Raw genomic sequence first — 26,686 nt, forward strand, 5'->3', positions numbered from 1 at the left:
TACTCCTGACATGCTAGAAACGTTTCAGGTTATTTACTTCATTTTAAAGTATTGCGCAATATTTATGACGTCAGAACTAGTTACAGCGGACTAGGCTGGCACACAATGGAAAGACTGATGTGAATTTTATAAGGCGTGAGTAGGCTGCTTCCCTACATGTGGAACTACACAACTTACAATAAAACTTCAGGTGAGTTGTCAGTGAATGGCTGCAAAAACAGTAATAATGTTCATGAAGTTTAACTACATAATGTGAACTCTGAATACAAAGAAATTTTAGGACAATGAAAGTGTTTTAAGGATTAATATTTTGTTATAAGAATGATCAGAATAGCTTCGATGTAAATTTTATTATATAGACATTTATATCGGTCAGTAATTTAAAATTTTTCCTATCAGTCTATGTTTGAAGACTATAGGCTTATTAACTACTTTTTTCTAGATGCTTAAAACTTTGTGCACACATTTATGACATTGTTATCTAAAAAGTAGACTACAATCAAATGATTTCAACCAATAGTTTTTATACTATAAATACATAAATTAGACAATCAAAATTAAGAAAATTTTATAATTAATAACGGTATAGTTTTCCTCCTGGTGATAGTAAGCTGGAGTCTGCAGTCTACTTTTCTCCAAATGGTAGCCTGAAATATCACAAAAAAATTTCATTCCTCTAGCTCAAATAGTTTTTTTTTTTTTTTGCATAAAATAAGCATGTCAGAAAACCTGATTCTTTGGAAATTCAGTTTACCTCTGTTGTTCTTAAAACCCTCCAGTTGCATCAGGTTCTTGGTTAGTGAGTTTCTAATCTACTCTCTTCCTTTTATTGCTCCTCTTTGCTATTCTGGTCTCTTTGGTTGCCTCACGAGCCCATTTTTCGTGCGGAATCTTTTTGTTTCACGGCTTCCCTGTGCACTTCTGTGGTAGTTGTTCCGTTATAACGGGACAAGTCCAAAAAAGTTACAGTGAGAGAATCGCATAAATTAGACACATCGAGAACGCATAAATTACCCTAACTCCTCGCTGCCTTCACTTACTAGCTTCAAACTTCGACACTGCCAAGCGACCACCGACCTTCTTACGTGACATCAGTTTCAACTTCATACACACTAGTTTGGACAAGAAGAGAATAGAAGCTTTCGAAATGTGGTGCTACAGAATAATGATGAAGATCAGATGGGTAGATCACATAACTAATGAGGAGGTACTGAATAGGACTGGGGAGAAGAGGAGTTTGTGGCACAACTTGACTAGAAGAAGTGATCGGTTGGTAGGACATGTGTTGGGGCATCAATGGATCACAAATTTAGTATTGGAGGGCAGCGTGGAGGGTAAAAGGCGTAGAGGGAGACCCAGAGATGAATATACTAAGCAGTTTCAGAAGGATGTAGGTTGCAGTACGTACTGGGAGATGAAGAAGCTTGCACAGGATAGAGTAGAGTGGAGAGCTGCATCAAACCAGTCTCAGGACTGAAGACCACAACAACAGCAACAACAACACACTTACTTTCCCAGGGAAAAACGCTCTCAAAGACGGAAATACAAACCGTAAAACAGATTAAAGGAACTCAGAGAAAAGCTGTTTTTTCGTATTATGTAATTACAAATTAAACACTTTCCGTTACTTTCCTTCAATTGTGCTGTGAAACCTCGTTTCTTTCCGCGTCTCACGCTTCTAGCTCAACGCAAAAAATAATGACGTTATTTGACATCCGACCGCAGCGGAAACACGGTCGTTACCGCATACCGACATATATTTAAATTTGTTTTTAAAGATGTTTCCGATGTCGGAATCGATTTATTTAACTACCATTTTGTTCAAAAAACTCTAAATATTTATGTAAGATGGAAAAAAAATTCGAATTTTTATAGCAGATTCAATAGCAAGTGACCATAACTTTCGGAAATAAACATTAATACAACCCTACAGAGTAATAGCGTTACCTTTGCTGTTTGTTTGCGAATGTCTGATCCTATTCCTAGTAATTCAGAATCGGGGATGATGTTCCTCCGCTTTGTGGCAGGACATTCTTTGTGGACCGTAAGTGGAATACTGATATTGGACAAGCAACGAATGTTGAATCAATTACAAATATAATTGAAAAATACCAACAGAACTGGGAAGGCCACGTCCATCTAATGATAAAATAACCAAAGTGGCAGGACAATATAACCCTCCCGGCGAGAGGAACGTTGGACGTCCATCGAAAAGATGACGTGAACAGGCGAAAAGGGCTAATCGTTGAAAACCACGATGATGATAACTGAGCGTACGGCAGCATTGTGTATTACATACAAAACAATAAAGTAGAGACACACTTCCTAAAAGTTTAATGGTATTTATAAAATTTATTGGCCTTTACATTACTGATTTATTGCCATGCCAATACGCGGCTGTCTCAACCGTCTCCTCCTGTTCTCCTTCCATCTCCTTCCGCCCATCAAGTGAATTATGCGATTTATTATCGTATTTTTGCGCATACAATATGATTTATTGCATTTAGTTTAACTTATAAGTCTTTGTCCCTATTTTCTTTATAATTCTCGAATACCATTTTCGTTTCAGTTTTCTCGTTTACTTCTAAAACGCTATTAATATCATAACTCTTTATAATTATTTTACGATACGCTTGTGCTCTCATGTCTTTGAATTTAGTTTGGCAGACATTCTGAAGATGAGGTACTCCTGAAACGCGTCAGATACAACCGTCACTGAACAACAAGTGAGCTACTTGTTTCAAGGGCCGCATCCTGCATAGTTATAAGAAGTGACCTCCAAAAAAATGGTTCAAATGGCTCTGAGCACTATGGGACTCAACTGCTGAGGTCATTAGTCCCCTAGAACTTAGAACTAGTTAAACCGAACTAACCTAAGGACATCACAAACATCCATGCCTGAGGCAGGATTCGAACCTGCGACCGTAGCGGTCTTGCGGTTCCAGACTGCAGCGCCTTTAACCGCACGGCCACTTCGGCCGGCTAAGTGACCTCCATTTACATTACTGTTCAAATGGCTCTGAGCACTATGGGACTCAACATCTTAGGTCATAAGTCCCCTAGAACTTAGAACTACTTAAACCTAACTAACATAAGGACATCACACACACCCATGCCCGAGGCAGGATTCGAACCTGCGACCGTAGCAGTCCCGCGGTTCCGGACTGCAGCGCCAGAACCGCTAGACCACCGCGGCCGGCTTACATTACTGTTGCAGTCCTTCTACGCGACTTCATGTCGCAACTTCAATTAACGCGACAATACTCTGATGGAAAACCACTGCGGTTTACATCTGTCGAGCCTTCCTGCTTCTGGCATTAAAAATGGACTGCGGTCGGCAACAGTCCAAACTTCCTGCTTCTAGCTTAATATTTCTGGACATCCTGTTTAGAAGAACAGCCAACGAACCGCTGGGTTGCAGTGTCTAACTCAAACACCCACACAGAGTTATTATATCTGCAGCTCAATAGCTGTCATCACCCAGCAAAGTGCAGTAGTGTGTGACGCTCCGTGCTAGATAGAGGGCAAGCGGTCTCAGATTCCGACACCCTGCCAGGTAAGCTGTAACACTTACGAGCAGAAGAACAGTGTTCGAAATTAATAGTTTTTCTGATATACATGTATGGTGACTCAGCTACCCCCACGGACTACGTGTTAAGCAACCTGCATTGTTATATTTGACCTTTAGAAACCACTCGTAACATTTTCATATTCTCTGTCTCCCTGCGTACAAGCTACTAGTCCTACAGAAAAAATGAGCAGGACTTTTTGTAGGAAACTTAATGTGGTTAAGTTTTATACTGGGATATGTTTTCGCTGGCGGCGGTCTTTTTCGAATTAAACAAGGATAACGAAAAAAAGTGACCTTCGTACGCCTCCACACTCACCCTTCGCCAGTCAATATTTCTAATATGTTGCCGGCCGAGGTGGCCGAGCGGTTCTAGGCGCTACAGTCTGGAACCGCGCGACCGCTACGGTCGCAGGTTCGAATCCTGCTTCGGGCATGGATGTGTGTGATGTCCTTAGGTTAGTTAGGTTTAAGTAGTTCTAATTTCTAGGGGACTGGTGACCACAGCAGTTAGGTCCCATAGTGCTCAGAGCCATTTGAACCATTAGAGCCATGGCCAGTAATGTAATATTAAGCAGGTGGAAGCCCCAGTGTCAAATGGCCGCTTGCTGGATTTTTAACGAAGCATCATTCATCAAGGTGGCTTTTACAGTACACTACCAAAGAAGAACATCTGGGTACAAATATCTGAAGCATAGATTTGCTACCAGAAGCAACCAACACAAAACATTATCGCTGGCACTTATACACTTGTTACGTGCAATAGCTGTTTGCTAGGATGTTAACAAAACACAAGAAACTTGAGTTTAATATGTTGACATAAATGTAACTCGGCTTTCAGATGTAGCCAGGGCACTGAAAAGTAAAAGTAGCTTAAAAATTCTCACCGCTCTCTGGAGGACTCGTTAGAACGAAACCACCGGTACACAGCCCTCTAGACCAACTTGAATTAGCACGGTGGCGGCAGGATACCAGAGTAAGAATAATTGATAGGACTCCCACAACAGTCTGTGACGACGTCACAAATTCATTACAGTGTCCACAAGAGTCGGCCCTACAGAATTTCAAATCCTGTGTCTGCTGGACTGATTAATTTTCATCTCCTTAATTTCATTAATTTTCACATCCTTCTACCGGGGTTAAGAATCTTCATAGTAAAACATGACAGTGTTGTTGTTGTTGTTGTTGTTGTGGTCTTCAGTCCTCAGACTGGTCTGATGCAGCTCTCCATGCTACTCTATCCTGTGCTTTTGACAATGTTGACTGGAATACTCTCTTCCAAATTCTAAAGGTGGCAGGGGTAAAATACAGGGAGCGAAAGTCTATTTACAGTTTGTACAGAAACCAGATGGCAGTTATAAGGGTCGAGGGGCATGAAAGGGAAGCAGTGGTTGGGAAGGGAGTGATACAGGGTTGTAGCCTCTCCCCGATGCTATTCAATCTGTATATTGAGCAAGCAGTAAAGGAAACAAAAGAAAAATTCGGAGTAGGTATTAAAATCCATGGAGAAGAAATAAAAACTTTGAGGTTCGCCGATGACATTGTAATTCTGTCAGAGACAGCAAAGGACTTGGAAGAGCAGTTGAACGGAATGGACATTGTCTTGAAACGAGGATATAAGATGAACATCAACAAAAGCAAAACGAGGATCATGGAATGTAGTCGAATTAAGTCGGGTGATGCTGAGGGAACTAGATTAGGAAATGAGACACTTAAAGTAGTAAAGGAGTTTTGCTATTTGGGGAGCAAAATAACTGATGATGGTCGAAGTAAAGAGGATATAAAATGTACACTGGCAATGGCAAGGAAAGTGTTTCTGAAGAAGAGAAATTTGTTAACATCGAGTATAGGTTTCAGTGGCAGGAAGTCATTTCTGAAAGTATTTGTATGGAGTGTAGCCATGTATGGAAGTGAAACATGGACGATAAATAGTTTGGACAAGAAGAGAATAGAAGCTTTCAAAATGTGGTGCTACAGAAGATTGCTGAAGATTAGATGGGTAGATCACATAACTAATGAGGAAGTATTGAAAAGGATTTGGGAGAAGAGAAGTTTGTGGCACAACTTGACGAGAAGAAGGGATCGGTTGGTAGGACATGTTCTGAGGCATCAAGGGATCACAAATTTAGCATTGGAGGGCAGCGTGGAGGGTAAAAATCGTAGAGGGAGACCAAGAGATGAATACACTAAGCAGATTCAGAAGGATGTAGGTTGCAGTAGGTATTGGGAGATGGAGAAACTTGCACTGGATAGGGTAGCATGGAGAGCTGCATCAAACCAGTCTCAGGACTGAAGACCACAACAACAACAACAGAGGCAATTACAGTTCACTTTTTCCATTTAATATTGTACCCATACATAGGTGGTAAGGCACTTATTTTCACAAATGTCGTACCACTCATCCAGTTAAACACGAGTAAATAGACCGGTAACAGCTAAAGGTGTCGAGTGCTATGCAGTGCAATCAGTGTTCCCAGGCACCTCTCTGACGCATATGGCCATTAACTTCTGAATGTGCTTCAAACATCGGTATGGCATGTGACCATCATCCTTTCGTTACAGAACAACTTCTCTGCAGCAAACCAAAGACTTTTGCAGAGATGGTAGTTCCAAACCAGTGTTGTTGTGGGTGCTCGCTCAGGACGGGCACCATCATCATTGCCGTCTTGAGTATGGTGAGTACAAGAGGAAAAAAAGGATTGACGGTAATTAAAGTGTGGCACCTTTCTTGCATTGACAGATTTACCTGGGGGTCTGTGCATCACTAATGATCACTCCTCCAATTTGACCCTTTTTTTAAAAAAATCATCAACCTTTAAACTGGTTTAATTCTGTTCCATTTCTTTCTATCTTGTGCTAACTTTTTCATCCCTAGCTACTTATTACACCCAGTATATTCTATCTTGCATGAACTAATCTTGCTCTGCACACCTAATATTTTCCCCTATACTACTCTCCCCAGCGCAAGGTAAACTATTCCTACATGCCATAGCTGATCATTCCTGATATCACACTAAACTGTCCCATCCTCTACACGGTGAGTCACAGCCACCAAGAATAACTCAGAAAGTGTGATAGGAGCTGAAATGTTTGTGGGAAAAAGTTGCATGAGACAACGGGGCCCTTTTTTTAAAAAAAAATCTCATGCTATAGTTTGGTAGTTATTTTCTGATAGCGGCTATCGAGATGGATCCAATGATGCGTAATAGTAAGGTCTTTGAAGATCAACGAAGGTCACAAAGGTGGCATGAACGTCCATTTGCAGAAGGTGTTCGAAGTGATGACCATACGTATCAACGCAGTGCTGCAATCTTCTTATCATGGATTGAGTGGTATTCCTTGTCACTTCGGCACTTGTCGAAGTACATGCTCTGACAATTCTCTCTCGCATCTCTTCATCTGTAGTTGGAACGTCTTTATAAACAATGTCTTTCACGAATCGCCACACGAAAAAATCCAGAGACGTCATGTCTGGCGAACGAGCCGACCACGACACGTCTCCTCCGCATCCAATCCAAGGATTTTGGAATTTTCTCTGCAACTCATTGCTAGCCATCAGCGAAAAATGTGCCGGTCACCCATCGGGTTGATACCACATTCTGTTCCTTGTTCCTAAAGGTATTTCTTCCAATCACAGACCTAATGTTTCTTGCAGGAATGTGGTGTACTTCCTACCATTAAGATTTCCTTCGACGGAATCCCCATAATTCTGTCCTCCAGAATCCCATACCATACACTCACCGACCACGGTTTTTGGCGTGCAGCTTGCCGCAGTCCACATGGATTTTCAGTTGCCCAATAATGCGTGTTATCCAAATTAACATTTCCATGATTCGTGAATGTAGCTTTATCAGTAACTAAAATCAAATTAATAAATGTGTCATCCCTATGAATTTGAAGTTGAGCCCATCAGCAGAATTCACAGCGAAGCATACAATCTGTACCAGTTAATTCTTCGTGGAGACTGATATGGTAAGAATGATATTTATGGCGACGCAGAACACGAACGACACTACTCTGGCTCATGCCAGATTCCCTTGCGATTTCACGTGAACTAACACAACGATCTCGAACCACACTGGCAAGAGTACCAATTTCCGTCTGAGCGTAAGTAACTTTCCTTTGCCAGATATGTTTCAGATGCGCTAAAGGTCCAGTTGTTCTCAATTCATCAGACACATTTAAATGTACGACGTGTAGGGTGAGTACGTTGAGGATATCTTTCAGCGAATAAATTTCTCGCTCTCACTGAATTTCGCTGGCAATCTCCGTAAATGAGAAGCATATCGACTTGTTCTTCGAAGGCATACATCATTCACATTTGCTTGATACGACGATAATAGTCTTACTGTTCCTGTTACGGTTGTATTACGAAACCGTCGAATGGTGTTTACATGTTTACATGTTTACGTTAGATTGATACGCCGTATTCGGCGAATATTTACTATTTCAGGATATACGAGAGAGAATTGTCAGTGATCAGGAAGACCACTCAATACACGAGAAGATTGCAACACTGCATTGATACCAATGGCCATCACTTCGAACACTTTCTGTAAATGGACATTCATGCCACATTTGTGACCTTCGTAGACCTTCAAAGACCTGTTACACGTCATTCGATTCGTCTCGATAGCCGCTACCAAAAAAAAGTACCAAGCTATAGTATCCCATTTAAAAAGACAAAGTTGACACTCATATCTCTGACGCGACCCCACTTAGCAACAAAAAACCACGTCTTATTTGGGCCCCGCTGTCCCATGCAACATTTGTCCCACAAACTTTTCAGCTACTATCATACTTTCTGAGTTATTCTAGGTGGCAACAGTTACTGACTCGCCCTGTACTTAGATCATTCAGGTCCTGCCAGAGCTCTTTCCCCACATATTGATTATAATATACAGGGTGTTACAAAAAGGTACGGCCAAACTTTCAGGAAACATTCCTCACACACAAAGAAAGAAAATATGTTATGTGGACATGTGTCCGGAAACGCTTACTTTCTATGTTAGAGCACATTTTATTACTTCTCTTCAAAATATGGCTCTGAGCACTATGGGACTCAACTGCTGAGGTCATTAGTCCCCTAGAACTTAGAACTAGTTAAACCTAACTAACCTAAGGACATCACAAACATCCATGCCCGAGGCAGGATTCGAACCTGCGACCGTAGCGGTCTTGCGGTTCCAGACTGCAGCGCCTTTAACCGCACGGCCACTTCGGCCGGCACTTCTCTTCAAATCACATTAATCATGGAATGGAAACACACAGCAACAGAACGTACCAGCGTGACTTCAAACACTTTGTTACAGGAAATGTTCAAAATGTCGACGATACATGCATCCACCCTCCGCCGCATGGAATCCCTGATGCGCTGATGCAGCCCTGGAGAATGGCGTATTGTATCACAGCCGTCCACAATACGAGCACGAAGAGTCTCTACATTTGGTACCGGGGTTGCGTAGACAAGAGCTTTCAAATGCCCCCATAAATGAAAGTCAAGAGGGTTGAGGTCAGGAGAGCGTGGAGGCCACGGAATTGGTCCGCCTCTACCAATCCATCGGTCACCGAATCTGTTGTTGAGAAGCGTACGAACACTTCGACTGAAATGTGCAGGAGCCCCATCGTGCATGAACCACATGTTGTGTCGTACTTGTAAAGGCACATGTTCTAGCAGCACAGGTAGAGTATCCCGTATGAAATCATGACAACGTGCTCCATTGAGCGTAGGTGGAAGAACATGGGGCCCAATCAAGACATCACCAACAATGCCTGCCCAAACGTTCACAGAAAATCTGTGTTGATGACGTGATTGCACAATTGCGTGCGGATTCTCGTCAGCCCACACATGTTGATTGTGAAAATTTACAATTTGATCACGTTGGAATGAAGCCTCATCCGTAAAAACATTTGACCTGAAACGAGGATTGACACCTTGTTGGATGAACCATTCGCAGAAGTGTACCCGTGGAGGCCAATCAGCTGCTGATAGTGCCTGCACACGCTGTACATGGTACGGAGACAACTGGTTCTCCCGTGGCACTCTCCATTCAGTGACGTGGTCAACGTTACCTTGTACAGTAGCAACTTCTCTGACGCTGACATTAGGGTTATCGTCAACTGCACGAAGAATTGCCTCGTCCATTGCAGGTGTCCTCGTCGTTCTAGGTCTTCCCCATTCGCGAGTCATAGGCTGGAATGTTCCGTGCTCCCTAAGACGCCGATCAATTGCTTCGAACGTCTTCCTGTCGGGACACCTTCGTTCTGGAAATCTGTCTCGATACAAACGTACCGCGCCACGGCTATTGCCCCGTGCTAATCCATACATCAAATGGGCATCTGCCAACTCCGCATTTGTAAACATTGCACTGACTGCAAAACCACGTTCGTGATGAACACTAACCTGTTGATGCTACGTACTGATGTGCTTGTTGCTAGTACTATAGACCAATGAGTCGCATGTCAACACAAGCACCGAAGTCAACATTACCTTCCTTCAATTGGGGCAACTGCCGGTGAATCGAGGAAGTACAGTACATACTGACGAAACTTAAATGAGCTCTAACATGGAAATTAAGCGTTTCCGGACACATGTCCACATAACATCTTTTCTTTTTTTGTGTGTGAGGAATGTTTCCTGAAAGTTTGGCCGTACCTTTTTGTAACACCCTGTGTAGAGGAAGATGTGCTAAAATTAGATACGAGAAGCTAAAAATTGGTGGAGTGCGAATAGGACTCATACACAGATTGTTCTGTGTGTGTGTGTGTGTGTGTGTGTGTGTGTGTGTGGTTGTGTTTGTGTGTGTGTGTACCGATTTTTCTCTGGAAATTTATATTTCTCAGAACAAAGGGTATGCCAGTCTTACCCTGTTATTCACATATGGTACGTAATTTTAGCACACCTTTCCCTATATATTGAAATAGTTAATTCATCAGGGCAAGATATCGGTTCCAAGAATACCAAGACCTTATCAAAGTCTCTAGTTTAGTTAGTCAGACTATCCCGGACGTACAAAAAGAAGCAAACACGGGACTTCAGTTTATATGTGAAAACAGAATATTTTTTATTTACTTACTAAGACATGTGTACAAGTTACATTTTTTGTTTGCATGAACTAATGTTAATCTGTTATCATTTTGACGGACGATGTATGCAAGGTATGTTTAGTGGTAAAAAAATTATGTGACATAATTACAATTTAAAAATTTCCAGATTCTTTTACTGTATTTATATGTGGAAACTTGCTTCTTGCCAGATTTCATAATTTTTCGCAAACGGAAAGTGTCCTATACTTTCCTCTGAGTGAGTTTTCGAGTACCAAAATCTGTGACATAAATTGCCGACTATTTTGATTACATTGACTTACAAGCTTAAATTTTACACCATCAACGGACCATAGATCTCAGAAAGTGACATGAATCTGAATTTGATACGCTAGCCTGTTCAGAAGAAAAAGTGGTCTTAAGACATGGACGGATGGACAGGGGGATAAAAAACGCAAATTATTCTTTCCGTGTCAAATAGTTACATATTAATAATTTTCTGATTTTATCCTTTACTTGTAGTGTGAAATTGTGCGTTTTTGCAAACTGCATGAGTCTAGGTCAACAGGAAGCAGCCTATAGGTTTCCATGACTGAATTTTCGAGTATCAAAATATGTAATATAAATGGCTGTAAATTTTGATTACACTGACTTAGAAACTTAAAATTTGTACAGCACCAAGGGACCGTAGATCTTAATACGTGGCATAACTTAAAATTTGATACGTTCACCCGTTCCTGCGTATGAGGATTCTTACTCAGACAGTCGTCGTAACTGCTGTCTGCTTCACATCTCCTGTGCAGCAAGCTACGTAAATTTAAGTGTTAACTGTGTGTTTCTTACTTGTCACTTCTTTTTCCGTGTGTTTTTGCTTTTAGGAAGCTTTAATTTTCGAGTACTAATAATAGTATTCCATAGATTTCGTGTTTGTTTTGAATACAGTCCTGAGGCAGTGTCTAGTAACCACAGTTTAGTCAGCCATCAGCCGCCTTTAGTGAATTAGCAGTCTAGTTAAAAGTTGATTACTTAACTCTCTACAGTAAATTGTTTATTTCTTAGGATGGATAGGATGTGTGACTGCTGTGTACGGACGCTGGAGCAGCTGGCCACTGATCGCGAAAAGCTGAACGTGTTGATGGCCGCGGTCAGCCGTCTTCGTACTGCTGCCTGCGGCAGTGGGGAGTCTGGTGCGTCGCATGGTACACCCCAGGTGTTACATGCTTCACCCACTGTCCCTGCTGTCGAGACATCTTCGTGGGAACCGGGCGCGGTTGGGCCACCCTCTCCCCATGGGGATGGCGGGTTCAGCGGCGTTCGCGGCGCACGAGGCGGAGGGTCAATGTGGAGGCTGGCCGTGTGGCATCGCCCGCTCTGCCTGTGAGTGGACATGTGGCCGCTCCTTCAGCAAGATCCGAGCAGGCACACGGGGGGAGGGGTTTATTACTGATTGGGAGCTCCAATGTAAGGGAAATAGCGGAAAGGTCGGGGAAGAAGGCCAGTGTTCAAACTGTCTTCTTGCCGGGGGTCTCATCCGAGATGTGGAGGAGGCCCTGCCGGCGGCGATAGAGAGCACTGGGTGCACCCGACTGCAAATTGTTGCTCAAGTGGGCACCAATGACTCCTGCCGTCTCGGTTCAGAGGTCATCCTCAGTTCTTACAGGCGGTTGGCGGAGTTGGTGAAGGCGGAAAGCCTCGCTCGCGGGGTGGAATCTGAGCTAACTGTTTGTAGTGTCGTTCCCAGAGCCGATAGCGGTCATCTGGTTTGGAGCTGTGTCGAAGGCTTAAACCAGAGACTCAGACGAATCTGCGGAGATGTGGGGTGCAAATTTCTCGACCTCCGCTATCGGGTGGAGAAATGTGGGTCCCCCTGAATAGGTCAGGCGTGCACTACACGCAGGCAGCGGCTACAAGCGTAGCGGAGTACGTGAGGAGAGCACATGTGGGTTTTTTTAGGTTAGAGAATTACCTCCTTAGGCCCGACAAGACGCCTCCTGAGACGCGACAAGGTAGCAGTAGGCAAAACGCAACAGGGAATGACAATATTAATATGGTAATAGTAAACTGTATAAGTGTCTATAGAAAGGTCCCAGAACTGCTTTCATTAATAAACCGTCACAATGCCCACATAGTACTAGGGAAGTTGGCTGAAACCAGATGTAAACAGTAATGAAATCCTAAACTCAGATTGGAATGTATGCCGCAGAGACAGGCTGTACAGTGAAGGGGGAGGCGTGTTTATAGTGATAAGAAGTGCAATAGTATCGAAGGAAATCGACGGAGATCCGAAATGTGAAATAATTTGGGTGAAGGTCACGGTTAAAGTAGCCTCAAACATGATAATTGGATGTTTCTGTAGGACCCCTGGCTCAGCAGCTGTTGTGGCAGCACACCTCAAGGAAAATTTGTAAAATATTTCTAGTAGATTTCCCGACCATGTTATAGTTTTGGGTGGAGATTTTAATTTACCAGATATAAACTGGGAGACTCAAATTTTTATAACGGGCGGCAGGGACAAGGAATCCAGTGAAATAATTTTAAGTGCATTATCTGAAAACTACCTTGAGCAGTTAAACAGAGAACCGACTCGTGGCGATAACATATTAGACCTTCTGGTGACAAACAGACCCGAACTATTAGAAACAGTTAACGCACAACAGGGAATCAGCGATCATAAAGCGGCTACATCATCGGCGATTTCAGCCGTAAATAGAAATATTAAAAAAGGTAGGAAGATTTTTCTGTTTAGTAAAAGTGACAAAAAGCAGATTTCAGAGTACTTGACGGCTCAACACAAGTTTTCTCTCAAGTACATATAGTGTTGAGGATCAGTGGACAAAGTTCAGAACTACCGTACAATATGCATTAGATGAGTATGTGCCAAGCAAGATCGTAAGAGATGGAGAAGAGCCACCGTGGTACAACAACCGAATTAGAAAACTGATACGGAAGCAAATGGAACTTCACAGCAAACATGAACATAGCCAAAGCCTTGCAGACAAACATAAATCACACGAAGTGAAATGTAGTGTGAGGAGGGCTATGCGAGAAGTGTTCAACGAATTCGAAAGTAAAGTTCTATCTACTGAATTGGCAGGAAATCCTAAGAAATTTTGGTCTTATGTCAAAGCGGTAGGTGGATCAAAACAAAATGTCCAGACACTCTGTGACCAAAATGGTACACAAACAGAGGATGACAGACTAAAGGCCGAAACACTAAATGTCTTTTTCCAAAGCTGTTTCACAGAGGAAGACTGCACTGTAGTTCCTTCTCTAGATTGTCGCACAGATGACAAAATGGTAGATATCGAAATAGATGACAGAGAGAGAGAAAACAATTAAAAGCGCTCAAAAGAGGAAAGGCCGCTGGACCTGATGGGATACCAGTTCGATTTTACACATAGTACGCGAAGGAACTTGCCCACCCTTCTTGCAGCGGTGTACCGTAGGTCTCTAGAAGGGCGTAGCGTTCCAAAATATTGGAAAAGGGACGTCGAGAATTTTGGAACACGTATTATGTTTGAGTATAATGGCTTTTCTGGAGACTAGAAATCTACTCTGTAGGAATCAGCATGGGTTTCGAAAAAGACGATCGTGTGAAACCCAGCTCGCACTATTCGTCTACGAGACTCAGAGGGCCATAGACACGGGTTCCCAGGTAGATGCTGTGTTTCTTGACCTCAGCAAGGCGTTTGATACAGTTCCCCACAGTCGTTTAATGAACAAAGTAAGATCATATGGACTGTCAGACAAACTGTGTGATTGGATTGAAGAGTTCCTAGATAACAGAACGCAGCATGTCATTCTCAATGGAGAGAAGTCTTCCGAAGTAAGAGTGATTTCAGGTGTGCCGCAGGGGAGTGACGTAGGACCGTTGCTATTCGCAATATATATAAATGACCTTGTGTATAACATCGGAAGTTCACTGAGGCTTTTTGCAAATGACGCTGTAGTATATCGAGAGGTTGTAACAATGGAAAATTGTACTGAAATGCAGGAGGATCTGCAACGAATTGACGCATGTTGCAGGGAATGACAACTGAATCTCAATGTAGACAAGTGCAATGTGCTGCGAATACAGAGAAAGAAAGATCCTTTATCATTTAACTACAATGTAGCGGGTCAGCAACTGGAAGCAGTTAATTCCATAAATTATCTCGGAGTAGGCATTAGGAGTGATTTAAAATGGAATGACCATATAAAATTAATCGCCGATAAAGCAGATGCCAGACTGAGATTCATTGGAAGAATCCTATGGAAATGCAGTCAGAAAACAAAGGAAGTAGATTACAGTACACTTGCTCACCCACTGCTTGAATACTGCTCATCGGTGTGGGATCCGTATTTGACAGGGTTGATAGAAGAGATAGAGAACATCCAACGGAGAGCAGCGCGCTTCGTTACAGGATGATTTAGTAATCGTGAAAGCGTTACGGAGATGATAAACTCCAGTGGAAGACTCTGCAAGAGAGACGCTCAGTAGCTCGGTACGGACTTCTGTTGAAGTTTCGTGAACATACCTTCACCGAGGAGTGAAGCAGTATATTGCTTCCTCCTACGCATATCTCGCGAAGAGACCATGAGGATAAAATCAGAGAGATTAGAGCCTACACAGAGACATATCGACAATCTTTCTTTCCACGAACAATACGAGACTGGAATACAAGGGAGAACTTATAGAGGTACTCAAGGTACCCTCCGCCACATACCGTCAGGTAGCTTGCGGAGTATGGATGTATAAAGTTGCCGTTTTTAAATATTGGATCACAGAACCCTAAAAATTCTACTGCGTAATGGTTGCCTCCTATAGCGTCAACACTAAGGCACTGCCATAGAAACGTAAACTAAATCGAATTCTGTGATGGGTTGTAGATGGTGCTTAAAGTTGTCACACTGAGCGTACCTTAACTATCAGGTATTTTCTTTCGTTGTGCGTATTGTAACTTCCCCATCACGTAAATAATGAGAGCCATCAAATAAATTCAAACAGCCTTGCCACAGTGGTAACACAGGGTTCCCGTCAGATGACCGAAGTTAAGAGCTGTCCGGCTGGGCTAGCACTTGGATGGGTCACCATCCAGTCTGCCGAGCGCTGTTGCCAAATGGTGTTCACTCAGCCCTTGTGAGGCAAACAGGGAAGTAGCCGCTCCGGTCTTGGAAACTGACATAAGGCCAGGAGAGTGGTGTGCTGATGACATGCCCCTCCATATCCACATCGAGAGAGGCCTATGAGATGAGGATGACACGGCGGCCGGTCAGTACCGCTGGGCCTTCATGGCCTGTTCGGGAGGAGTTTAGTTTAGTTAGGAAATCAATGCAACCCAGCAGATCATAGAAATACGAATTACATCATCGCACTAAAGGGAACTGTCTATCCAGGGAATGGTGATTTTCATACTCATTAAGCCCATTGATTGATATGCAAACGTACATCAAATGACTGTAGATTTTTGTTTGTGATGACCATCTTTAGATCTGCACAACGGTGTCAATAGTCTCATCAGTCGGTCTTTTTCGACATACTGGGTCTCGTATTATACACACATCAAAAAAGTTTTGCATCACCTCGGTTCCGAGAGTCCCGGAACTTGTACAGAAAATTGTAATAGAAATCAACATAAACATCATTTTTGTTGTTCGTGAAAACCACACATTGCATGTTGTACCACCATACAGCGAGACCTTCAGAGGTGGTGGTCGAGATAGCTGTACTCACCGGTACCCCTTAATACCCAGTAGCTAGTCCTCTTGCATTGATGCTTGCCTGTATTCGTCGTGGCATACTATGCTCAAGTTCATCAAGACACTGTTGGTCCAGATTGTCCCATGCCTCAACGGCGATTCGGTGTCGATCCCTCAGAGGGTTGGTGGGTCACGTCGCCCATATACAGCCCTTTTCAATCTAACGCAGGCATTGAATAAAATGTTCTCGGGTTTCCAACCGCGTCAATTGGTTAAAACTATACGAGCTTTCGGCCAAGCACTCCTTGGCCATTGTCAAGTGTTATGACTGCCAGTGGGCTGTTGGTGCGCCCTTATATACGCTAGCTGCCGGCTGTGACGTCACTGGTGCCCGTGACATTGCCATATATGGGCACGTTTTGAGTCGGCGTTCGATGTGCCCTCTTCAACCGCGCGACCGCTGGATCCCACGCAGCGCTGAGCTGTAAGCCACCGTCTCTATTCACGGTGTTTCTTTTACTGCTCTTCGTCGCTGCTGTGCTGGATGATGGCTGGTAGCGTGCAAGTACAGGTCTGTGTGGGTGGGTTTTCTGTAGACGCTGTGGCCAAGGCACAGAAGCGCACAGTATTGCAAACATGGTGCATCGTGCAAGAGTAATATCGGACGACGACAACCTGCCCCACGAACTGAACGTCCTACGCAAGGTTTTCAGGAATAACGGCTACAGCGCCCATCTAGTGAAAGAAGTGATTTCTGGGAAATATCGGAATAAGACCGCCGACGAAGAGCAGGAAAAGAAACTTGCTTTGCTGCCATTCTGTGGCTCTGTGTCGGGCAAGATAAGCCGCCTGTTGAAAAGACACAAGATCAAATCGATCTTCAGGCCTCCAACGAAAATCCGTCAATTACTGATACCAGTTAAAGACGCTGTAGGTCTCAGAACACCTAGAGTTTACGTAATACCTTGTGAGTGTGGCCAGAAGTACATCGGACAAACAGTGCGCACTGTGGAACAAAGAAGGAAAGAACAGGTATTGTCGCCTACGCTATCCAGAGAAATCTGCGTTAGCTGAGCATGCGTTAGAAAACGGTCACCACGTAAAATTTGGCGATACCTCTGTCGTGGCTCGCACTAACGGCTTCTGGGACAGTTTAATACAGGAAGCTATTGAAATAAAAATTACCACAAACACCGTGAATAGAGACGGTGGGTTACAGCTCAGCGCTGCGTGGGATCCAGCGGTCGCGCGGTTGAAGAGGGCACATCGAACGCCGACTCAAAACGTGCCCATATATGGCAATGTCACGGGCACCAGTGACGTCACAGCCGGCAGCTAGTGTATATAAGGGCGCACCAACAGCCCACTGGCGGTCATAACACTTGACAATGGCCAAGGAGTGCTTGGCCGAAAGCTCGTGTAGTTTTAACCAATTGACGCGGTTGGAGACCCGAGAACATTTTATTCAATGTTATCGCCGCGAGACTCTGCATTCGTACATAACCCAGGCATGTTCGATAGGGTTCATGTCTGGAGAATATGCTAGCCACTCTAGTCGGGCGGTGTAGTTATCCTGAAGAAAGTCATTCACAAGATGTGCGCGATGGCGGCACGATTTGTCGTCCATGAAGACGAATGCCCCGCCAATATGCTGCCGATATGGTAGCACTATCGGTCGAAGGATGGCGTTCACGTATCGAACAGCCGTTGCGGCGCCTTCCGTGACCACCAGCGGCGTACGTCGGCCCCACATAACGCCACCCCAAAACAGCAGGGAAACTCTGTCTTACTCCACTCGCTGGACAGTGTGTCTAAGGCGTTCAGCCGGGTTGCCTCAAACACGTCTCCGACGACTGTCTGGTTTAAGGCATATGCGACATTCATCGGCGAAGGTAACGTGATACCAATCGTGGCGGTTCATTCGGTTTGTTGTTGGGCCTATCTGCACCGCTCTGCATGGTGTCGTGTTTGCAAAGATAAACCTCGTCATGGACGTCAGGAATGAAGTTGCGCATGATGCAGCCTATCGCGCACAGTTTGAGTCTTAACACGACGTTCTGTGACTGCACGGAAAGCATTATTCAATAGGGTGGCGTTGCTGTCAGGGTTCCTCCGAGCCATAATTCGTAGGTAGCTGTCGACCACTGCAGTAGTAGCCTTTGGGGGGCCTGAACAAGACATGTCGTCGACAGTTCCTGTCTCACTATATCTCCATGTCCGAACAACATCGCTTTGGTTCACTCCGAGATGCCTGGACACTTCCCGTGTTGAGAGTCCTTCCTGGCACCAAGTAACAATGCGGACTCGATCGAACCAAGGTATTGACCGTCTAGGCATGGTTGAACTCCAACACAAGCCGTGTACATCTTTCCTGGTGGAATGACTGGAACTGATCGGCTGTCGGACCACCACCCCCTCCCCCCCCCCCCCCCCGGTGTAATAGGCTCTGCTCAAGGGACCGGTTTTATAATATAATATCCACAGTCAATGTCAATCTTCAGAAGGAACCGGGGTATTGCAAAACTTTTTTTGATATGTGTAGTTATTATTTGTAGGCATGTTGGCTGCATTCCTCATCGGCTTTTAATTAAATCACCGTGTTGGGGTATGTTTCTTATTTTAAATAATGGACATAAGTCATTAAAGTCTACATCTACATCTACATCCATACTCCGCAAGCCACCTGACGGTGTGTGGTGGAGGATACATTGAGTACCTCCATCGGTTCTCCCTTCTATTCCAGTCTCGTATTGTTCGTGGAAAGAAGGATTGTCGGTATGCCTCTGTGTGGGCTCTAATCTCTCTGATTTTATCCTCATGGTCTCTTCGCGATATATACGTAGGAGGGAGCAATATACGGCTTGACTCCTCGGTGAAGGTATGTTCTCGAAACTTCAACAAAAGCCCGTACCGAGCTACTGAGCGTCTCTCCTGCACAGTCTTCCACTGCAGTTTATGTATCATCTCCGAAACACTTTCGCGATTACTAAATTATCCTGTAACGAAGCGCGCTGCTCTCCGTTGGATCTTCTCTATCTCTTCTATCAACCCTATCTGGTACGGATCCCACACTGCTGAGCAGTATTCAAGCAGTGGGCGAACAACTGTACTGTAACCTACTTCCTTTGCTTTCGGATTGCATTTCCTTAGCATTCTTCCAATGAATCTCAGTCTGGCATCTGCTTTACCGACGATCAACTTTATATGATCATTCCATTTTAAAGCACTCCTAATGCGTACTCCCAGATAATTTATGGAGTCTTCCACTGCAGTTTATCTATCACCTCCGTAACGCTTTCGCGATTACTAAATGTTCCTGTAACGAAGCGCGCTGCTCTCTGTTGGATCTTCTCTATCTCTTCTATCAACCCTTTCTGGTACGGATCCCACACTGCTGAGCAGTATTCAAGCAGTGGGCGAACAAGCATACTGTAACCCACTTCCTTTGTTTTCGGATTGCATTTCCTTAGGATTCTTCCAATGAATCTCAGTCTGGCATCTGCTTTACCGACGACCAACTTTATATGATCATTCCATTTTAAAGCACTCCTAATGTGTACTCCCAGATAATTTATGGAATTAACTGCTTCCAGTTGCTGACCTGCTATTTTTTAGTTAAATGATAAGGGAACTATCTTTCTATGTATTCGCAGCACATTACACTTGTCTACATTGATATTCAATTTCCATTCCCTGCACCATGCGTCAATTCGCTGCAGATCCTCCTGCATTTCAGTACAATTTTATTACAACCTCTCGATATACCACAGCATCATCCGCAAAAAGCCTCAGTGAACTTCCGATGTCAATGTCATAGAAAGCTATCTATCAGCAAATACTGGATTGCGCAGGAATTTTAGTTACTGAGCTGCAGATTGATGTTACCTCCATACGTTAAAACATTCCACACCATTCTGGCTAGTATCTTAATGGCATCGATGCGTACAAGGCGCGAATGGCGTCCTGTGGTGCAGCTGTCCACACTGCATTCCTCTGGTTCAAAAGTTCATCTGCAGTGGTTGGCAGTGGGTCACAGCACTGCACCCGTTGTTCCACCATATCCCACACATTTTCGATTAGCGACAAGTCTGGTGAGCTGGCAGGGCAGGGTAACAGCCTGTGAAACCAAGATGGCGCGCAGCGGAATGTGGTCGTGCATTGTCTTGCTGAAAAATGGCGTCTGGGTTGTTGTGTAGGAAGGGTATGGCTAGAGGCAGCATGATGTCATTCACGTAGTTTACACTGGTTGTGGTGCCCTGGACGTGCTCCAACTGTGGTTTGCCCTTGTACCCAAAAGCACTCCACACCATCAGCCCTTGAGCTGGCGCTGTGTGTCTTGTGCGAATGCAGTCTCTGTGACGCCGCTCCCCATGTCTGTGGCGAACCAAAATGTGGCGATCATTTTCAAGCAAATAGAACTTGGATTCGCCCGAAAACACTATGTGATGTCATTCCTTTCCCCCAATGATGTCGTTCCATACACCATTGCCGTCTAGCATATTTCTTCACATTCGTCAAAGGTAGGTCGAGAAGAGGACGACGCGCAAGTAACCCAACCCATGCTGTAATAAACTGCGATTGACTGTCACCCCTGACAGTATACGATGTTTTACACTGTTCCATAGTTAGGCGACAGCCGAGAGGAACCCAGACCGGGCCTGCAGTTGATCTTTGCGAAGGGGGGGGAGGGGGGGGGAGGAAGAATGTGCTGGGTGGGTGGTGTGATCTGATCCGTCTCGTCGTCTAATACGGCATTCTGTGAATCATCCTGCACACGCCCGTTGCACTGCCGAAACACTTCGTTTCGTAAGAGCAGCAATTTATCCTCATGGATGCATAATATTCCCTCGTGCTCTATTTCAAACTCATTGATTTGACGTTACAGTTAGCGTATACGTCAGCGAGACATCATGCACGCCTGCTCAAGTCACACATATCCATTACTTACGGTTTATAGCGACAACGAGAGCCGCAGGCACATTTTACCGGTAGGTGGTGTTGCTTCGCGATATCGATGCTGACCTTGGACCCGCTGACCGACATGCCTGAAATGCTAATCGTGTCTGCAGAACGTACTAGGGTACATGTCCTGTGAATATGGACGTCCTGTCTCTAGTCGTTCCAGGTGTTGCGCTTCTTTTCTGAACATGAATATATGTTGTTGTTCTTGTGGTCTTCAGTCCAGAGACTGGTTTGATGCAACTCCCCATGCTACTCTGTCCTGTGCAAGCTTCATCTCCCAGTACCTACTGCAACCTGCATCCTTCTGCATCTGTTTAGTGTATCCATCTCTTGGTCTCCCTCTACGATTTTTACCCTCCACGCTGCCCTCCAATGCTAAATTTGTCATCCCTTGATGCCTCAGGACATGTCCTACCAACCAATCCCTTCTTCTAGTCAAGTTGTGCCACAAACTTCTCTTCTCCCCAATGCTATTCAACACCTCCTCATTAGTTACGTGATCTACCCACCTAATCTTCAACATTCTTCTGTAGCACCACATTTCGAAAGCTTCTATTCTCTTCTTGTCCAAACTATTTATCGTCCACGTTTCACTTCCATACATGGCTACGCTCCATATAAATACTTCCAGAAACGGCTTCCTGACACTTAAATTTACACTTGATGTTAACGAATTTCTCTTCTTCAGAAGCGCTTTCCTTGCCATTGCCAATCTACATTTTATATCCTCTATACTTCGACCATCATCAGTTATTATGCTCCCCAAATAGCAAAACTCATTTCCTACTTTAAGCGTCTCATTTCCTAATCTAATTCCCTCAGCATCACCCAATTTAATTCGACTACCTTCCATTATCCTCGTTTCACTTTTGTTGATGTTCATCTTATATCCTCCTTTCAAGACACTGCGCATTCCGTTCAACTGCTCTTCCAGGTCCTTTGCTGTCTCTGACAGAATTACAGTGTCATCGGCGAACCTTAAAGTTTTTATTTCTTCTCCACAGATTTTAATACCTACTCCGATTTTTTTTTGTTTCCTTTACTGCTTACTCAATATACAGATTGAATAACATTGGGGAGAGTCTACAACCCTGTCTCACTCCCTTCGCAACCACTGCTTCCATTTCATGCCCCTCGAGTCTTATAACTGTATGACATTGTAATATAGCAAGCATAACCAGGAACCATTTGAATGGAGATGTATCTTCTTTTTTTTGCAGTTGGGGTGCCTTTTTCAATTAGCAATAACAGCGTACAAATTACACAACACCCTTCACTACCTCAGCGGTGATGTAAACGGGAAAATGTCAGGTAAGAATGAATGCTTAACACATTTTTTGCTGTGAAAAAAACAATTTTTCCAAAAGACCATGGAAACTAGTCAATGTTTACATCTTCAACTTTTATAGTCCTGTCTTCCTCGGTTGCGTGCAATATTACGGTATATTAATAATTTTTACTTATGGACCGTCTGACAGCAACTGAATAAAACACAATTTTAGTGCCATACGCGTTTCGCCTTTATTTTCTGCAAGGCATCATCAGTGGCCTGGAATATGTACATATGTTAGCTATTTTATTTACATTTTTGTCATTGTGCCTATAGGTTATAAACAGTTCTGGTGGTTGGTATTTCCTATTAAGTAGTAATGTTTTGAACTGTACTTACAGGTTGCGTGGACAGTTTCTTACATATTACGCCCCTGTTGCAGTTTTGGTGCTGTTCTTCTTCTTATGAACGCCAATTTTGCTGTTTTTTCCACATTCCACTGCACTATGCACTGAACGCTTGTTTTAATGCAATGTTTTGGTTTCTGTTGCCGACTGTCAAATGTTTTTGCCAAAGATCGAATATTATTGCCCAACTTATGAGTGTGACACACACACACACACACACACACACACACACACACACACACACACACATACACAAACGCACACACAAATGCATACACGAACAGACCACAGATACTTCAATAGTCACACTCATAAGTGTGACTTATATATATTCTGCCGGACACACGCCCACATCGTCTACTTATAGTAACCTCTCAAAACTCTGGCATCTCTCTCCCCACATCCACCTCTGCAGGCGGCTCACCTCCAACTGCCCAACGCTACGCGCTGTTCCCATCCAACTGCCCAACACTACACAAGCGAATATTCCGACAATGAGTCCAAGCAGCCACACACTGGACACAGCGCAGTCACCGATTTTAATACAGAGCGCTACGTGGCGTTACCAACATAAAAATCTAAACAGTCTACTTACAACAGTCAAGAGCCAGTCGCTATCATCAGGATTGGTTGTGCACTCCGGCTGGCAAACTTGATAATTTCATGAAGTAAACAGGTCATAAATGGTAACAAAAATTTTCGAACGGCAATTGCCATTGAACTTAGGAATGAATAAGGGATATGCAATAATGAACTCACACAACTTCATATTACCCACTGCACATGCACATGCGCTCTGAAAAATTCTTTACGAAAATCTGAAAGTATTAACTGAAATAATTCTTAACATTTCAGAGCCATAGGACAGGCAATAATAAAGGCGGATAACAAGGCATGCTTAAAATAATACATCAGCTATTGTGGACATATATATACATCGAAGCAAATGTTAGTGGTCTGGAAGTCTACAGATTACAGTGAAAACACAGCTAGGGCTGTAGTTGAATCAGCATAAGTTGATCTCTCACAGCTGTAGTGGACACGGCGAGGTAGCTTCATGGGCCTACTTCAGTCAATAATGTAAACTGATATTGTGAACGTCTCTATGGCAACGCCTCCGTGTTATCAGACCTCTTTCGCTGGCTACTGATTCTGCCTGCAACCATCGACGCTTCGCAGTTGAAAGCTGGCAACAGCGCTAGCAGCTGTCACGGATCTACTTACACCGTTGCCTCTATAGGCTACACAGCCAGCATCTTGAAGAAACCAATGTAGCTTGGGAATATACATAATTTTAGCAAAGGTTCGTTTCATGCACACACAGTCAAGCCATTCACTGTGGAACATCCATCAGCACAGACATGTGTTTTAGGAAGCTCCTCAAAGTAATTGTCTTGGATGGTCCACTGAGAATGCAGAGGACAAAGTCGCCAAGAGGTAGATGCTTCAAGCACTGCTGACATCCCACGTTGGTCAGAATCCTGAAATAGTTCCCATAAATTAAAAAAAATGGTCAGAGTTATGAAGTTTCATCTAGTACGTTGGCTACAGTAATGTTTGAGACTACAGAATCCCAGGCTGAGAAACAGCTAGTGTTTTTCCGAAGGTATATTTCATTTGGAAGAAATATTTTTGTTTATGAAAATCAGAGCGAATTTTTTTTTTAATGGGGTCTATTCTGTGAGGTATGTTCTTAATCACGAACACTTATTTTATTATTTAATCATTAATTAATAATTAGTTTTTGTTAATTAACTTCTTACCGGAATGGAAGAAAAAAATTGTAAAACACGAGCGAGAAAGATGTGTTTTACATTACACGACATTCCGGCTTCTTTTTCATTCAGTCCTAAACTATGGACTGCTATCTTCACGAATCAAGCTTAAAAACCAGCTACTAGCAGCAACTCCAGCTTCGAGCCGTATTTAAGCGACATTTGCAAAATGTCGTTATTTACTATGAGAAAATAGAATTTAAAATTTGACTTAAAGACGAATACGAGACATAAACACACATAATCATACAACTGTTATTTTTATAACATTGCTAATAGGCTATTACAAAATAATAATATACTTACTAAATATGAAAATATATTTTAAACATATTTAAATATAAAAAGTATTCTTTATGTAATAAGTATTTTTTATATCCATAAGATTTGCTTGATAAATTTTGTTTTGTTAAGTTATATTTCACTATTACATATTTCTATCGTTTGAAAACCAGTTTGGAAGAAAATGAAAACTTTGTCGACTCAACCTGGTGCTTACTTGGTACCTGCTATAGACGATTACGAGGAATCATGTGCTGAGGATTATAAATATGTCTTTGAGGATGAATATGAAGAAGGAAATTAAGTTGACAAACAAGAAACACAAGAAGATGAAGCTGAAGAAGACTTAATAAAACTTTCATTTTCTGTTATTAATACATATTTTCTGTGATAAAGACAGTAATAGAGGCAGTTCTGTGTTAAAATTTAAGATTGAAATAATAAATATTCATGGAAAACATTTTTTCTCCATTTCATTAATTTTATCTGGATTCTTTTCAGCATATTGGATGCGCCATTTTGAATATTTTAGCTGGTGTAAAAATCGTTATCAGAAGTGTCAGAAATACCGTTATACCCAATTTTGGCCATATTGGAGCAGATTTTGGAATTTTGGCCATGTTTTCAGGATTATAGCCCAGTACGTTTCGGTCTGCCGTGGTGTGTCTCCTCAGATACACCTCACTGAGTGCGCCTCCTTCAGTGGGCTGATGAACAGCGTGTGGCTGTTTACTCTAATTAGTGGCAGCACAAAAATTCCAAGGCAGTCGAGAAGGAACAAGGTTCGCGGGCCACACTCTTAAACTGCACAGGTGGAGGCATCGTGCTTGCTGTAGCGACACAGTATAGTTAGTATTCGTTGCTAAGTAACAACTTCAACGATATATTAAGACCGCAGTCGATATGAACCGATGCATGATACATTGTTAACTTCTGTATGGGCATCTCTACAACTTTTTCCGTCTTGTCGACAATACTCGTGAAGTTAACAACATTAACAGCATGCTGATGTGTCTGCCCCTGAAGACAGCGTGCTCTATTTCGAACTGAAACATGGCTGTACCCGCCCAAGTGACCAATTTAGTTCCCACTATGGCTCGGTCTATAGTTAGCCTTATACATATGCCCTGGATCGTAGTGTTGCAGAGTACTAGACCATCAGGATTAAATGGGAGGGGCGATTAAGTGAAGTTGGGTCACAAATTTTACACTAACCAACCCACTTCTACATGTCAAAGCCAACTTGCATGGACTGACAGCTCAAATAAATATGAATTTAAGAACGAGCCAAAATTACTTGAAAGACTTAAGCCTTCACTTATATGAATTACTTAAGAAAACTTTAACCAAAATGTGTTTCAGTTTTTTATACGGTATTACTAGTAACAGTGAATTCAGAAAACGATTACAATATTTTAAAAAAGGGGGAAAAAGAGAGATAAGAAAGAATTAATGTCCTTCAGTAAAATATACTTTAGATCAGACATACCCGTAAGAGCAGCTTAATTGTAAAAGATTAAACCAGGTAACACACACATAAAACAATAACTCTCTTCAGCACAGTATTAGGCAAACACAGGGAATGAAATTGCTTAGAGACTGTTACAGCAATCAGAAGGAAAACTATCGTTCAACAGGTCCATAAACATTAGAAAATACTGTTATATAGAATAAGCTTTCTTTACTTTACGCCTATGGT

General features: G+C 43.1%; 1 long non-coding RNA gene across 1 annotated transcript; it reads left to right on the plus strand.

The window, feature by feature from the left end:
• The first annotated feature begins 3,442 nt into the window (after positions 1 to 3,442).
• Positions 3,443 to 25,379, plus strand: LOC126210561 (uncharacterized). The gene is made up of 4 exons (XR_007540702.1): positions 3,443 to 3,556; positions 6,131 to 6,243; positions 22,474 to 22,564; positions 25,161 to 25,379. It is a non-coding gene; the product is annotated as an uncharacterized LOC126210561 (long non-coding RNA).
• The last annotated feature ends 1,307 nt before the right edge of the window (positions 25,380 to 26,686 follow it).

This window comes from Schistocerca nitens, chromosome 10, assembly GCF_023898315.1.
Source record: "Schistocerca nitens isolate TAMUIC-IGC-003100 chromosome 10, iqSchNite1.1, whole genome shotgun sequence".
Lineage (NCBI taxonomy): Eukaryota > Metazoa > Arthropoda > Insecta > Orthoptera > Acrididae > Schistocerca > Schistocerca nitens.